Source organism: Callithrix jacchus, chromosome 20 (assembly GCF_049354715.1).
Source record: "Callithrix jacchus isolate 240 chromosome 20, calJac240_pri, whole genome shotgun sequence".
In the NCBI taxonomy this organism is placed as follows: Eukaryota; Metazoa; Chordata; class Mammalia; order Primates; family Cebidae; genus Callithrix; species Callithrix jacchus.
Window position 1 is genome coordinate 54,334,215 of NC_133521.1, and position 17,679 is coordinate 54,351,893.

The window sequence follows — 17,679 nt, forward strand, 5'->3', positions numbered from 1 at the left end:
CTAGATAATATTTAGATATTTTTTGATTCAAGTAAAATTAGAATTTATGTATTTTACATGAGACAGCATAGTGAGTTCGTGTATATAATTCAAAACACAATATAATAAGTCATTGTATATTTTTTTCTAACAGACTATATTTAGAGCAATATTCTTTTAACTTTGGGACGCCTAGATATTATTTAGATTTTTTTCGATTCTCGTAAAATTGGAATTTCTGTATTTTTCATGAGAGAGCATATTGAATTGGTGTATATACTCCAAAACAGAGTAGAAAAAGGCATTGTATATTTTTTCTGACAGATTATATTCAGAGAAATTTTGCTTTTAACATTGGGGTGCCTAGATAATATTTAGATTTTTTTCGATTCACATGAATTTAGAATTTCGGTATTTTACATGGGAGAGCATACTGAGTTGGTGTATATACTCAAAAACAGAGTAGAATAAGGCACTGTATATATTTTCTAACACACAATATTCAGAACCATTTTCTTTTAACTTTGGGGCGCCTAGATATTACTTAGATTTTTTTCGATTCGTGTAAAATTAGAATTTCGGTATTTTACATTAGAGAGCATATTGAAATGGTGTATTTATTTTAAAACAGAGTAGAAAAAAGAATTGTATAATTTATCTGACAAATTATATTCAGAGCAATTTTGCTTTTAACATTGGAAAGTCTAGATAATATTTAGATTTTTTTCGATTCGCTTAAATATAGAATTTCTGTATTTTACATGAGAGAGCATATGGAGTTGGTGTATGTACTCCAAAACAGAGTAGAATAGAACATTGTGTATTTTTTCTAACAGATTATATTCAGAGCAATTTTTTTTAACATTGGGGTGCCTAGATAGTATTTAGATTTTTTTCGATTCATGTAAAATTAGAATGTCGGTATTTTACATGACAGAGCATACTGAGTTGGTGTATATAATCCAAAACACAGTAGAATAAGGCATTGTATATTTTTGCTAACAGACTATATTTAGAGCCATTTCATTTAAACTTTGGGGCGCGTAGATACTATTTCGATTTTTTTTATTCGCGTAAAATTAGAATTTCGATATTTTACATGAGAGAGCATATTGAGTTTGTGTATAAACTCCAAAACAGAGTAGAAAAGAACATTGTATATTTTTTCTGAAAGATTATATTCATAGCAATTTTGCTTTTAACATTGGGGTGCCTAGATAAGATTTTAATTATTTTTGATTCACGTAAAATTAGAAATTTGGTATTTTACATGAGAGAGCTTAAAGTGTTGGTGTGTATAATTTAAAACAGAGTAGAATAGGGCATCGTATATTTTTTCTAACAGAGTATATTCAGAGCCATTTTCTTTTAATTTTGTGGCGTCTAGATATTATTCAGATTTTTTTCGATTCACGTAAATTTAGAATTTCTCTATTTTACATGAGAGAGCATACTGACTGGTGTATATACTCCAAAACATAGTAGAATAAGGCATTGTATATTTTTTCTAGCAGACTATATTCAGAGCCATTTTCTTTTAACCTTGGGGCGCCTAGATATTATTTAGATTTATTTCGATTCGTGTAAAATTAGAATTTCGATATTTTACATTAGATAGCATATTGAGGTGGTGTATATACTCGAAAAAAAAGTAGAAAAAAGCATTGTATATTTCCTCTGACAGACTACATTCAGAGCAATTTTTCTTTTAACATTGGGGTGCCTAGATAATATTTAGATTTTTTCGATTCACTTAAATATAGAATTTCTATATTTTACATGAGAGAGAATATGGAGTTGGTGTATATACTCCAAAACAAAGTAGAATTGGGAATTGTATATTTTTTCTAACAGATTATATTTAGAGCTATTTTGTTTTTAGCATTGGGGTGCCTAGATAATATTTAGATTTATTTCGATTTACGGAAATTTAGATTTTCTGTATTTTACATGAGAGAGCATTCCGAGTCGGTTCATGTACTCCAAAACAGAGTAGAAACAGGCATTGTATATTTTCTCTAACAGAGTATATTCGGAGCCATTTTTTTTTACCTTTGGGGTGCCTAGATATTATTAGATTTTTTTCGATTCACATAAAATTAGAATTCCGGTATTTTACATGAGAGAGCATATTGAGTTGGTTTATATACAACAAAACAGAGTAGAAAATGGCATTGCATATTTTTTCTGACAGATTATATTCAGAAAAATTTTGCTTTTAACATTGGGGTGCCTAGATAATATTTAGATTTTTTTTGATTTGCTTAAATATAGAATTTTTGAATTTTACATGAGAGAGCGTATGGAGTTGGTCTATATACTCCATAATAGAGTAGAATAGGGCATTGTATATTTTTTATGACAAATTATACTCAGAGCAATTTTTTTTTTAACACTCGGGTGCCTAGATAATATTTAGATTTTTTTCGATTCGCTTAAATATAGAATTTCTGTATTTTACATGAGAGAGCATATTGAGTTGGTGTATATATTCCAAAACAGAGTAGAATAGGGAATTGTATATTTTTTCTGACAGATTATATTCAGAGCAATTTTGTTTTTAACATTGGGGTGCCTAGATAATATTTAGATTTTTTCGATTCGGGTAAAATTAGAATTTCGGTATTTTACATGAGAGAGCATACTGAGTTGGTATATATACTTCAAAATACAGTAGAATAAGGCATTGTATATTTTTTCTAACAGACTATATTTAGAGCAATATTCTTTTAACTTCGGGGCACATAGATATTGTTTAGATTATTTTTGATTCACGTAAAATTTGAATTTCGGTATTTCACACGAGAGAGAATATTGAGTTGGTTTATATACTCCAAAACAGAGTAGAAAAGAACATTGTATATTTTTTCTGACAGATTATATTCAGAGCAATTTTGGTTTTGAAATTGGAGTGCCTAGATAAGATTTTAATTATTTTCAATTCACATAAATTTAGAAATTCGGTATTTTACATGAGAGAGCATAAAGTGTTGGTGTATATACTCCAAAACAGAGTAGAATAGGGCATTGTATATTTTTTCAAATACACTATATTCAGAGCCATTTTCTTTTATCTTTGGGGCATCTAGATATTATTTAGATTTTCCTCGATTCGCGTAAAATTAGAATTTCGGTAGTTTACATGAGAGATCATATTGAGTTGGTGTATATACTACAAAACATAGTAGAAAAGGGCATTGTATATTTTTTATGACAGATTATATTCAGAGCAATTTTTATTTTAAAATTGGGGTGCCTAGATAATATTTCGATTTTTTTCGATTTGCTTGAATATAGAATTTCTGTATTTTACATGAGAGAGCATATGAAGTTGGTTTATATATTCCAAAACAGAGTAGAATAGGGTATTGTATATTTTTTCTTACAGATTATATTCAGAGCAATTTTGCTTTTAACATTGTGGTGGCTAGATAATATTTCCTTTTTTATCGATTCGGTTAAATATAGAATTTCTGTATTTTACATGAGAGAGCATATGGCGTTGGTGTATATACTCCTAAACAGAGTAGAATAAAGCAGTGTACATATTTTCTGACATATTATATTCAGAGCAATTTTTTTAACATTGGGGTGGCTAGATAATATTTAGATTTTTTTCGATTCAAGTAAAATTAGAATTCATGTATTTTACATGAGACAGCATACTGAGTTCGCGTATATACTTCAAAACACAGTAGAATAAGTCATTGTATATTTTTTCTGACAGACTATATTTAGAGCCATTTTCTTTTAACTTCGGGGCACCTAGATATTATTTAGATTTTTTCGATTCGCTTAAATTTAGAATTTCTGTATTTTATATGAGAGAGCATATTGAGTTGGTGTATATACTCCAAAACAGAGTAGAAAAGGTCATTGTATATTTTTTCTGACAGATTATATTCAAAGCAATTTTGCTTTTAACATTGGGGTGCCTAGATAATATTTAGCTTTTTTTCGATTCACGTAAAATTAGAATTTCGGTATTTTACATGAGAGAGCATACTGGGTTGGTGTATATACTACAAAACAGAGTGGAATAAGGCACTGTATATTTTTTATAACAGACTATATTCACAAAAATTTTCTTTTAACTTTGGGGCGCCTAGGTATTATTTAGATTTTATTGAATCGTGTAAAATAAGAATTTTTGTATTTTACATGAGAGCAAATACTGAGTTGTGTTATATATTCCAAAACAGAATAGAATAAGGCATTGTATATTTTTTCTGACACATTATATTCGGAGTAATTTTGTTTGTAACGTTGGGGTGCCTAGATAATATTTAGATTTTTTCGATTTGGGTAAAATTAGAATTTCTGTATTTTACGTGAGAGAGCATACTGAGGTAGTGTATATACTACACAACAGAATAGAAAAGGGCATTGTATATTTTTTCTGACAGATTATGTTCAGAGCAATTTTGCTTTTAACAGCCTAGATAATATTTAGATTTTTTTTGATTCGCTTAAATAAAGAATTTCTGTATTTTACATGAGAGAGCATATTGGGTTGGTGTATATATTCCAAAACAGATTAGAATAGGTCATTGTATATTTTGTCTAATAGACTATATTCCGAGCAATTTTCTTTTAACTTTGGTGCACGTAGATATTATTCAGATTTTTTTTGATTCGCGTAAAATAAAAATTTCGGTATTTTACAAGAGACAGCATATTGAGTTGGTGTATATACTTCAAAAAAGAGTAGAGTAAGGCATTGTATATTTTTTCTAACAGAATATATTGAGAGCCATTTTCTTTTAACTTTGGGGCGCCTAGATATTTTTTAGATTTTTTCAATTCGCGTAAAATTAGAATTTCGTTATTTTACATGACAGAGAATATTGAGTTGGTGTATATACTCCAAAACAGAGTAGAAAAGGGCATTGTATACTTTTTCTGACAGATTATATTCAGAGCAATTTTGATTTTAACATTTGGGTGCCTAGATAATATTTAGATTTTTTTGATTCGCGTAATAATAGAATTTCTGTATTTTACATGAGAGAGCATATTGAGTTGGTGTATATACTAAAAAACACAGTAGAATAGAATATTGTATATTTTTTCTGACAGATTATGTTCAGAGCAATTTTGTTTTTAACATTGGGGTGCATAGATAATATTGAGATTCTTTCGATTCGGTTAAAATTAGAATTTCTGTATTTTACATGAGAGAGCATATTGAGTTGGTGTATATACTAAAAAACACAGTAGAATAGAATATTGTATATTTTTTCTGACAGATTATGTTCAGAGCAATTTTGTTTTTAACATTGGGGTGCATAGATAATATTGAGATTCTTTCGATTCGGTTAAAATTAGAATTTCTGTATTTTACATGAGAGAGCATATTGAGTTGGTGTATATACTACAAAACAGAGTTGAAAAAAGCATTGTATATTTTTTCTGACAGATTATATTCAGAGAAATTTTCATTTTTACATAGTAGTGCCTAGATAATATATAGGTTTTTTTCGATTCGCTTAAATATAGAATTTCTGTAATTTACATGAGAGAGCATACGGAGTTGGTGTATATACTCCCAAACACAGTCGAATAGGGCATTGTATATTTATTCTGACAGATTATATTAAGAGAAATTTTGTTTTTAACATTGGGGTGCCTTGATAATATTTATATTTTTTTCGATTCACGGAAAATTATAATTTCGGTATTTTACATGAGAGTGTATACTGTGTTGGTGTATATACTCCAAAATATAGTAGAATAAGGCATTGTATATTTTTTTTAAGAGACTATATACAGAGCCATTTTCTTTCAACTTTGGGGCCACCAAATATAATTAAGATTTTTTTCGATTCACGTAATATTAGAATTTCTGTATTTTACATGAGAGAGCATATTGAGTTGGTGTATACACTCCAAAAATGAGAAAAAATCGCATTGTATATTTCTTCTGACAGATTATATTCAGGGAAATTTTGGTTTTAACACTGGGGTGCCTAGATAATATTAAATATTTTTCGATTCGCTTAAATATAGAATTCCTGTATTTTACATGAGAGAGCATATAGACTTGGTGTATATACTCCAAAACAGAGTAGAATAGGGCATTGTATATTTTTTCTGACAGATTATATTCAGAGCAATTTTTTTATCACATTGGGGTGCCTGGATAATATGTAGATTTTTTTCGATTCTCGTATAATTAGAATTTCGGTATTTTACATGAGAGAGCATACTGAGTTGGTGTATATACTCCAAAAAAGAGTAGAAAAGGGCAATGTATTTTTTTTTGAAAGATTATATTCATAGCAATTTTGCTATTAACTTTGGGTGCCTAGATAATATTTAGATTTCTTTCGGTTCAAGTAAAATTAGAATTTTGGTATTTTACATGAGAGAGCAAATGGAGTTGGTGTATATACTCAAAAACAAAGTAGAATAGGGCATTGTATATTTTTTCTGACATATATTTAGAGCAATTTTGTTTTTAACATTATGGTGCCTAGATAATATTTAGATTTATTTCGATTCAGGTAAAATGAGAATTTCAATATTTTACATGAGAGAGCATACTGAGTTGGTGTATATACTCCAAAACATAGTAGAATAGGGCATTGTATGTTTTTTCTGACAGATTATATTAAGAGCAATTTTTTTTAACATTGGGATGCCTAGATAATATTTAGATTTTTTTCGATTCGCTTAAATATATAATTTCTGTATTTTACATGAGAGAGCATATTTTTTTGGTGTATATACTACAAAAAAAAGTAGAAAAGGGCATTGTATATTTTTTATGAGAGATTATATTCAGAGCAATTTTTTTTTAACACTGGGGTGCCTAGATAATATTTAGATTTTTTTCGATTCGCTTACATATAGAAATTCTGTATTTTATATGAGAGAGCATATTGAGTTGGTGTATATACTACAAAATAGAATAGAATAGGGCATTGTATATTTTTTACTGACGGATTATATTCAGAGCAATTTTGTTTTTAACATTCGGGTGCCTAGATAATATTTAGATTTTTTTGATTCGCTTAAATATACAATTTCTGTATTTTACATGAGAGAGCATACTGAGTTGGTGTATATACTCCAAAACAGAGTAGAATAAGGCATTGTATATTTTTTCTAACAGACTATATTCAGAACCATTTTCTTTTAACTTTGGGCCTCGTAGATATTATTTAGATTTTTTTGATTTGGGTAAAATTAGAATTTCGGTATTTTACATTAGAGAGCATATTGAGTTAGTGTATATATTCGAAAACAGAGTAAAAAGGGCATTGTATATTTTTTCTGACAGATTATATTCAGAGCAATTTTCCTATTAAAATTCTGGTGCCTAGATAATATTTAGATTTTTTTCGATTCACGTAAAATTAGAATTTTGGTATTTTACATGAGATAGTATATTGAGTTGGTGTATATACTATAAACAGTGTAGAAAAGAGCATTGTATATTTCTTATGACAGATTATATTCAGAGCAATTTTACTTTTAACATTGGGGTGCCTAGATATTATTTAGTTTTTTTTCGATTCAGTTAAATATATAATTTCTGTATTTTACATGAGAGAGCATATGGAGTTGGTGTATATACTCCAAAATAGAGTAGAATAGCGCATTGTATATATTTTCTGACTGACTATATTCAGAGCAATTTTATTTATAACATTGGGGTGCCTAAATAATATTTAGATTTTTTTCAATTCACGTAAAATTCGAATTTCTGTATTTTACATGAGAGAGCATACTGAGTTGGTGTACATACTCCAAAACAGAGTAGAATAGGGAATTGTTTATTTTTTCTGACAAATTATATTCAGAGGAATTTTGATTTTAACATTCGAGTGCCTAGATAATATATATGGTTTTTTATAGATTTCTTAAATATGGAATTTCTGTATTTTACATGAGAGAGCATATAGAGTCGGTGTATATACTCCAAAAAAAAGTAGAATATGGCATTGTATATTTGATTTGACAGATTATATTGAGAGCAATTTTACTTTTAACGTTGGGGTGCCTACATAATATTTAGATTTTTTTTAAATCCATGTAAATTTAGAATTTCTTTATTTCACATGTGAGAGCATACTGAGTTGGTGTATATACTCTAAAACAAAATATAATAGGGCATTGTATATTTTTTTAACAGATTATATTCAGAGCAATTTTGCTTTAAGCTTCTGGTTCCTAGATCATATTTAGATTTTTTTCTATACGGGTAAAATTAGAATTTCGTTATTTTTCAGGAGAGAGCATACTTAGTTGGTGTATATACTCCAAAACAGAGTAGAATAGGGAATTGTATATTTTTTGTGACAGATTATATTCAGAGCAATTTTGTTTTTAACATTGGGGTCCCTAGATAAAATTTAAATTTTTTCGATTTGGGTAAAATTAGAATTTCTGTATTTTATATGAGAGAGCATATGGAATTGGTGTATATACACCAAAAAAGAGTAGAATAGGGCATTGTATATTTTTTCTGACAGATTATATTTAGAGAAGTTTTGTTTTTACCATTGGGATGCCTAGATAATATTTAGATTTATTTCAATTCGCGTAAATATAGAATCTCTGTATTTTACATGAGAGAGCATATTGAGTTGGTGTACATACTCGAAAACAGAGTAGAAAACGGCATTGTACATTTTTTCTGACAGATTATATTCAGAGAAGTTTTGTTTTTACCATTGGGATGCCTAGATAATATTTAGATTTATTTCAATTCGCGTAAATATAGAATCTCTGTATTTTACATGAGAGCATATTGAGTTGGTGTACATACTCGAAAACAGAGTAGAAAACGGCATTGTATATTTTCTCTGACCGATTATATTCAGAGCAATTTTGCTTTTAACATTCGGCTGCCTAGATAATATTTAGATTTTTTTCAAATCACGTAAATTTAGAATTCCAGTATTCTATAGGAGAGAGCATACTGGGTTGGTGTATATACTCCAAAACAGAGTAGAATAAGGCATTGTATATTTTTTCTAACAGAGTATATTCATAGCCATTTTCTTTTAACTTTGGGACGCCTAGGTATTATTTGGATTTTTTTCGATTCACGTAAAATTAGAATTTCGGTATTTTACATGAGATAGCATATTGAGGTAGTGTATATACTACAAAACAGAGTAGAAAAGGGCATCGTATATTTTTTCTGACAGATTATATTCAGAGCAATTTTGCTTTTGACATTGGAGTGCCTAGATATTATTTAGATTTTTTTTGATTCCGTCAAATAAAGAATTTTTCTATTTTACATGAAGGAGCATATGGAGTTGGTCTATATACTCCAAAAAAGAGTAGAATACGGCCTTGTATATTTTTTCTGACAGAATACATTCAGAGTAATTTTGTTTTTAAGATTTGGGTGCCGAGATAATATTTAGATTTTTTTCGATTTACGTAAATTTAGAATTTTGTTATTTTACATGAGAGAGCATATTGAGTTGGTGTATATACTCTAAAACAGAGTAGAAAAGGGCGTTGTATATTTTTTCTGACAGATTATATTCAGAGCAATTTTGCTTTTAAACTTCGGGTCCCTAGATAATATTTAGGTTTTTTTCAATTCGGGTAAATTTAGAATTTCGGTATTTTACATGAGAGAGCATACTGAGTTGGTGTATGTATTCCAAAACAGAGTAGAACAGGGCATTGTATATTTTTTCAGACCGATTATATTCAGAGCAATTTTGCTTTTAAAATTGGATTGCCTAGATAATATTTAGATTTTTCTCTACTCGCTTATATATTGAATTTCTGTATTTTACATTAAAGAGCATATTGAGTTAATGTATATACTTTAAAACAGAGTAGAATAAGGCATTGTATATTTTTTCTGACAGATTATATTCAGAGCAATTTTGCTCTTAACTTTGGGGTGTCTAGATAATATTTAGATTTTTTCAGATTCACGTAAAATTAGAATTTCTCTATTTTACAGTAGAGAGCATACTGAGTTTGTATATATACTCCAAAATAGAGTAGAATAAGGCACTCTATATTTTTTCTAACAGACTATATTCAGAGACATTTTCTTTTGACTTTGGGGCGCCTAGATATTATTTAGATTTTTTTGGATTCTCGTGAAATTTGAATTTCGGTATTTTACATGAGAGAGCATATTGAGTTGGTGTATATACTCCAAAACAGAGTGGAAAAGGGCATTGTACATTTTTTCTGACACATTGTATTCAGAGCAATTTTGCTTTTAACATTCTGTTGCCTATATAATATTTAGATTTATTTCCATTCACGTAAAATTAGAATTTCGGTATTTTACATGAGAGAGCATACTGAGTTGGTTTATATACTGCATAACAGAGTAGAATAGGGCATTGTATATTTTTTCTGACAGATTATATTCAGAGAAATTTTTTTTTTAACATTGGGGTGCCTAGATAATTTTTAGATTTTCTTCGATTTGGGTAAAATTAGAATTTCTATATTTTACATGAGACAGCCAATGGAGTTGGTGTTTATATTCCAAAACAGAGTAGAATAGGGCATTGTATATTTTTTCTGACAGACTACATTCAGAGCAATTTTGTTTTTTACATTCGGGTGCCTAGATAATATTTAGATTTTTTTAGATTCACGTAAAATTACAATTTCAGTATTTTACATGAGAGAGCATACTGAGTTGGTGTATATACTCCAAAACAGAGTAGAAAAAGGCATTGTATATTTTTCCTAACAGACTATATTCAGAGTCATTATCTTTTAACTTTCGAGCGCCTAGATAGTATTTAGAATTTTTTCGATTCGCGTAAAATTACAATTTCGGTATTTTACAAGAGAGAGCATATTGAGTTGATGTATATACTACAAGAAAGAGTAGAATACAGCATTGTATATTTTTTCTGACAGATTATATTCAGAGCAATTTTGTTTTTAAGATTGCGGTGCCGAGATAACATTTAGATTTTTTTCGATTCACGTAAATTTAGAATTTCGGATTTTACATGAGAGAGCATATAGAGTTGGTGTATATACTCCAAAACAGAGTAGAAAATGGCATTGTATATATTTTCTGACAGATTCTATTCAGAGCAATTTTGCTTTTAACATTCGGATGCCTAGATAACATTTAGAGTTTTCTCTATTCGCTTAAATATAGTGTTTCTGTATTTAACATGAGAGAGCATATGGAGTTGGTGTATATACTTCAAAACAGAGTAGAATAGGGCATTGTATATCTTTTCTGACAGATTATATTCAGAGCAATTTTGCTTTTAACTTTGGGGTGCCTAGATAATATTTAGATTTTTTTAGATTCATGTAAATTTAGAATTTCTCTATTTTATATAAGAGAGCATACGGAGTTGGTTTATATACACCAAAACAGAGTAGAATAGGGCATTGTATATTTTTTCTAACAGATTATATTGAGAGCAATTTTGTTTTTAACATTGGGGTGCCTAGATAATATTTTGATTTTTTCGATTCGGGTAAAATTAGAATTTCTGTGTTTTACATGAGAGAGCATATTGAGTTGGTGTATATACTTTAAAACAGAGTAGAAAAGGGCATTGTATATTTTTTCGTACACATTATTTTAAGAGCAATTTTGCTTATAACCTTTTGGTGCCTAGATAATATTTAGATTTTCTTCGATTCACGTAAAATTAGAATTTCGGAATTTTACATGAGAGAGCATACTGAGTTGGTGTATATACTCCAAAACAGGGTAGAATTGGGCATTGTATGTTTTTTCTGACAGTTTATATTCAGAGCAATTTTACCTTTAACATTGGAATGCATAGATAATATTTAGATTTTTTTGATTCGCTTAAATATAGAATTTCTCTATTTTGTATGAGAGAGCATATGGAGTTGGGTATATAGTCCAAAACAGAGAAGAATAGGGCTTTGGATATTTTTTCTAACAGATTATACTCAGAGTAATTTTGTTTTTAACACTGGGGTGCCTAGATAATATATAGAATTTTTTCGATTCGCTTAAATATGGAATTTCTGTATTTTACATGAGAGAGCAACTGGAGTTAATGTACATACTCCAAAAAAAAGTAGAATAAGGCATTGTATATTTTTTTGAGAGGTTATATTCAGAGAAATTTTGTTTTTATCATTGGGGTGCCTAGATAATATTTAGATTTTTTTCGATTCGCTTAAATATAGAATTTATGTATTTTACATGAGAGAGCATATGGAGTTGGTGTATATACTCCAAAACAGAGTAGAAAAAGGCATTGTATATTTTTCCTAACAGACTATATTCAGAGTCATTATCTTTTAACTTTCGAGCGCCTAGATATTATTTAGAATTTTTTCGATTCGTGTAAAATTACAATTTCGGTATTTAACAAGAGAGAGCATATTGAGTTGGTGTATATACTACAAGAAAGAGTAGAATACAGCATTGTATATTTTTTCTGACAGATTATATTCAGAGCAATTTTGTTTTTAAGATTGCGGTGCCGAGATAACATTTAGATTTTTTTCGATTCACGTAAATTTAGAATTTCGGATTTTACATGAGAGAGCATATAGAGTTGGTGTATATACTCCAAAACAGAGTAGAAAATGGCATTGTATATATTTTCTGACAGATTCTATTCAGAGCAATTTTGCTTTTAACATTCGGATGCCTAGATAACATTTAGAGTTTTCTCTATTCGCTTAAATATAGTTTTTCTGTATTTAACATGAGAGAGCATATGGAGTTGGTGTATATACTTCAAAACAGAGTAGAATAGGGCATTGTATATCTTTTCTGACAGATTATATTCAGAGCAATTTTGCTTTTAACTTTGGGGTGCCTAGATAATATTTAGATTTTTTTAGATTCATGTAAATTTAGAATTTCTCTATTTTATATGAGAGCATACGGAGTTGGTTTATATACACCAAAACAGAGTAGAATAGGGCATTGTATATTTTTTCTAACAGATTATATTGAGAGCAATTTTGTTTTTAACATTGGGGTGCCTAGATAATATTTTGATTTTTTCGATTCGGGTAAAATTAGAATTTCTGTGTTTTACATGAGAGAGCATATTGAGTTGGTGTATATACTTTAAAACAGAGTAGAAAAGGGCATTGTATATTTTTTCGTACACATTATTTTAAGAGCAATTTTGCTTATAACCTTTTGGTGCCTAGATAATATTTAGATTTTCTTCGATTCACGTAAAATTAGAATTTCGGGATTTTACATGAGAGAGCATACTGAGTTGGTGTATATACTCCAAAACAGGGTAGAATTGGGCATTGTATGTTTTTTCTGACAGTTTATATTCAGAGCAATTTTACCTTTAACATTGGAATGCATAGATAATATTTAGATTTTTTTGATTCGCTTAAATATAGAATTTCTCTATTTTGTATGAGAGAGCATATGGAGTTGGGTATATAGTCCAAAACAGAGAAGAATAGGGCTTTGGATATTTTTTCTAACAGATTATACTCAGAGTAATTTTGTTTTTAACACTGGGGTGCCTAGATAATATATAGAATTTTTTCGATTCGCTTAAATATGGAATTTCTGTATTTTACATGAGAGAGCAACTGGAGTTGGTGTACATACTCCAAAAAAAAGTAGAATAAGGCATTGTATATTTTTTTGAGAGGTTATATTCAGAGAAATTTTGTTTTTATCATTGGGGTGCCTAGATAATATTTAGATTTTTTTCGATTCGCTTAAATATAGAATTTCTGTATTTTACATGAGAGAGCATATGGAGTTGGTGTATATACTCCAAAACAGAGTAGAATAGAACATTGTATATTTTTTCTGACAGATTATATTCAGAGCAATTTTGTTTTTAACATTGGGGTGCCTAGATAATATTTAGGTTTTTTCGATTCTGGTAAAATTAGAATTTCTGTATTTTACATGAGAGAGCATACGGAGTTGGTGTATTTACTCCAAAACAGAGTACAATAAGGCATTGTATACTTTTTGTAACAGACTATATTCATAGCCATTTTCTTTTAAATTTGGGGCGCCTAGATATTATTTAGATATTTTTGGATTCGCATAAAATTAGAATTTCGGTATTTTACATGAGAGCGCATATTGAGTTGGTGTATATACTCCAAAACAGAGTAGAAGAGGGCATTGTGTATTTTTTCTGACGTATTATATTCAGAGTAATTTTGCTTTTAAAAAAACCTGTGGGTTTGTGTATTTGGAAGTCAATAGAAATTTAGCCCTGTTTTCTGTCTAAAAAGCAGGAGTGTCCAGACAATGGATCTTGAACTAGGCTAAGAATCTTTGAGGCAATGGCGCAGATCCAGTTGTGTTCAATTTTTAGTCCTCAGGCTGAAAGGGAAAATAACGTAAAGCACATTTAAAAAAATTTCTGGCTGGGCGCGGTGGCTCAAGCCTGTAATCCCAGCACTTTGGGAGGCCGAGGTGGGTGGATCACAAGATCAAGAGATCGAGACCGTCCTGGTCAACATTGTGAAACCCTGTCTCTGCTAAAAATACAAAAAATTAGCTGGGCATGGTGGTGCGTGCCTGTAATCCCAGCTACTCGGGAGGCTGAGGAAGGAGAATTGCCTGAACCCAAAAGGCGGAGGCTGCGGTGAGCCGAGATTGTGCCATTGCACTCCAGCTTGGGCAACAAGAGCGAAACTTCATTTCTAAAAAAAAAAAAAAATTTCTGAAATTGGTGTTTTCTGATTTGCCCTCAGATAATTAGATATAGAAGGTAGCCATACATTTTTGGCTAAGTCAGCATTCGTTGCTCCATTCAGCGAATTCATCTTTATATTCATGTTCTTTCTCTCCAGCTTAATATCCAAAATTTAAAAGTGAGGAATGCAGAATAGTTGAACTAAAAGAAACAGATCAACCACAACCTGCTTCTTCTTCCTCTCACCCAAAGAAAACCATTGTTAACATTTTGCTATATTCTCTTTATGTATTTTTCTCAGGTACTTTTATTCGAATATATTTTTGATCATAAAATTGTCTTAGACAATAAGTTGTCAGAGAAGAACACCCACTCTTTTTACACTCCAGGCTTCCAGCTTGAAGGTGACTGACTTGGGAATCCTGTATTTTAACAAGATATGATGTTGATGTGGAATCTTTTATTTGACTGTTCTGAGGTGTTGTCTTTTTAGCATACTCTCCTTCATCCCCTTCTTCCCTGCTATACACACACATACACATTCACACATACACGCATTCTTTCTTTCTCTCTCACATGCACATTCTCATATGCAAATACAAGCATGCTCATACACATGTGCACACACACAGGCACGTGCATGCACACACTCACACTCATATGAACCAACATGCACATACACACTCTCCTTCATCTCTTTCCTCCCTGCTACACACACATACTCTAACACTCATATACACATGTGCACACACACATATGTACAACATGCAATGTGTCAGAAGGCCATGTAGAAAATGATTGTTACTCTCCAAAAGGAAGGACACCCACACTTTTGCAATGGAAAAAAAACAGCTCTGTTTTTGTAACAAAAAAAAAAAGCATTTTCTATTAGGCCTAGAAAGAAACTTAAAAAGTGTTTCTTCTTTTATCTAATCGGAACTTGTGTATGTGCACACACCCGTGTGACAGAAAGAGCCAGGTAGAGAGCGAGGGAGAGGAGGTGAAGGCAAGAAGAGAGAGAGCGATTAAAAAGCAAGTGCACTGTGGCAAGCTCGTCTGGACTAAGTGAGAAGCAGGCGGTTGTGGTGATGAGATAGGAGCTTGGAATGCTTCCTGGTACCAAGACTGTCATAAGTGGAATTGGGGTCTGAAAAAGTGACAGCAAAATTCAGCGTTCCTTTGACAACCACTCAGAAAACAAAATGTGAGGAAGCAGGAGGAAGGGAAAATGTAGGGCCAGCCATGAGAATGCACCCCGCTGCTCCACGGATGCCTAGAAATGCTGGTCACTTATAGGGCACAGGTGAGGGGAAGTCTGGACTGGTGGCAGCAGTGCTGCCAACCCATGTAGCCTGCTCTCTCAAGGGTGAATGTTCTTGCATAAGTAGTGGGGAAGATTATTCCCTAGTTTATATAGGCCCCATTTGTCCTAGACACAGATTTTAATGTTCTCAGGTGATCCCTTGCTTGATTGTCTGTGTAAAAGATCAGCCATCCTTTTTATTTTTCTGGAAAGGTCTAGGCAGTAAATATTTTAGGCTTGGCAGCCCATATGGTCTCTGTCACAGCTACTTATCTCTGTGGTTGTGGTGTGAAAGCAGCCATAGAAATGTGTAATAAAGGAGTGGGGCTGAGTTCCAAAGTACTTTTATGAGAACTGAAAATTGCATTTTATGTAATTGTTCACATGTCCCAAAATATTGTTACTTTTTTGAATTCTTTCACATTCGTGGCTCATGAGCTGTCTGACAAGAGACGACAGGCAGGAATTGGTGGATGGGCCATGGTTTCCCAAACCCTGTGTCCAAATCATGGCATTGTACAAGCAGGAGGGATCTCTGACCCTCTCTTATTTTCCTCTTTCCTTCTTTTCAGTTTCTCATTGTGCTGATTTGGAAACCAGAAATCGAAAGCTCTGGGAAGTGAACTCTTTCTGACTTAACCTGTTAGTGGCAGTGTTAGGATAAAATTTCAGGTCTCAAGGAGCACTTCTTAGAGCCCAGATCAGACTGCTGCTTTTGTGATTGCAGAAGGCATACCATCCTCTGGTACACTAGCTCCTTAGCGTCACCCTGAATCTGAAACTTAGTTTTTCATAAAGTCTTTTGTTCTATGATTCCTCAGTGCATCATTTGCTAATTTGCGCCAGTTATTCTGTTTAACACAACTGAGATATAGACATAAGCAAAGTTCCTACCCTTTAGGAATTCACTTCTTTAGGGCCTGTTTTTGATAATCCAGACAAAGCTACTTAAATGTAGTTTTATTCTTAAAAGCAAAATCGGCTGCACTTATGTAAGTTACAATAATAATTAGAATTTAGGAAAAATCCATTCTTAAAACAAGAAGGCAAAGAGAATAAAAAATAAACATCCAAGTCACCCTCTGACTGTGCGTTGGTTTTAAAACAACAAGACTATTATTTTAAGTGAACACAAGGAAAATTTTGCTACCGAGCGAGTACAATTTCTAACAGGTGATACATCGACTCCTCTAATTCCAGACATTTCCGAAAGTGCCCTTACTACCTACATTACTTCCTTCTGTAAAGCTCTACTGATTAAGACTTTATCTTTGGTGGTTGGATTTTTGCTTTTGGAATTAAAACCTGCTTTTCAAGTCACATTTTGTAAGTTAGTTGAGGTATCTTGCTGAGTGATAAAGTCTGAGTCAGAAACTTCCTGAAAAGTGCCTCGTGAAGTCGTGAGGCATCATGGCAAAGATCCCAATTGTTGGACTGAGACAGAGAGGTAGAAAGAAGAACACAGACTTTAAGGTCTGACAGATGTAAGTATAGGTCCCACTTCCACCACGTATTAGATGTGTAATGTTAAATGAGCTACTATACCTCTTTGAGCCTCAGCTTTCCTCTCTGTAAAACGAAGATGTTAAACCTTTCCTTGCACTATTGTTGTAGGGATTGGAGATGATGTCAATAAAAATGTTTCCAGCATGCTTGGTATTCAACGTACCTTGGATAGACTTATTTGGCCAGTTCACTGCAAAGGGTAATATACACGTGTAAGATGTTTTCTTTTCTTCAAAATAGACTTTTTGGGATTAAACTCTAAAAAAGTGTTAAATAAATGAATCAAGA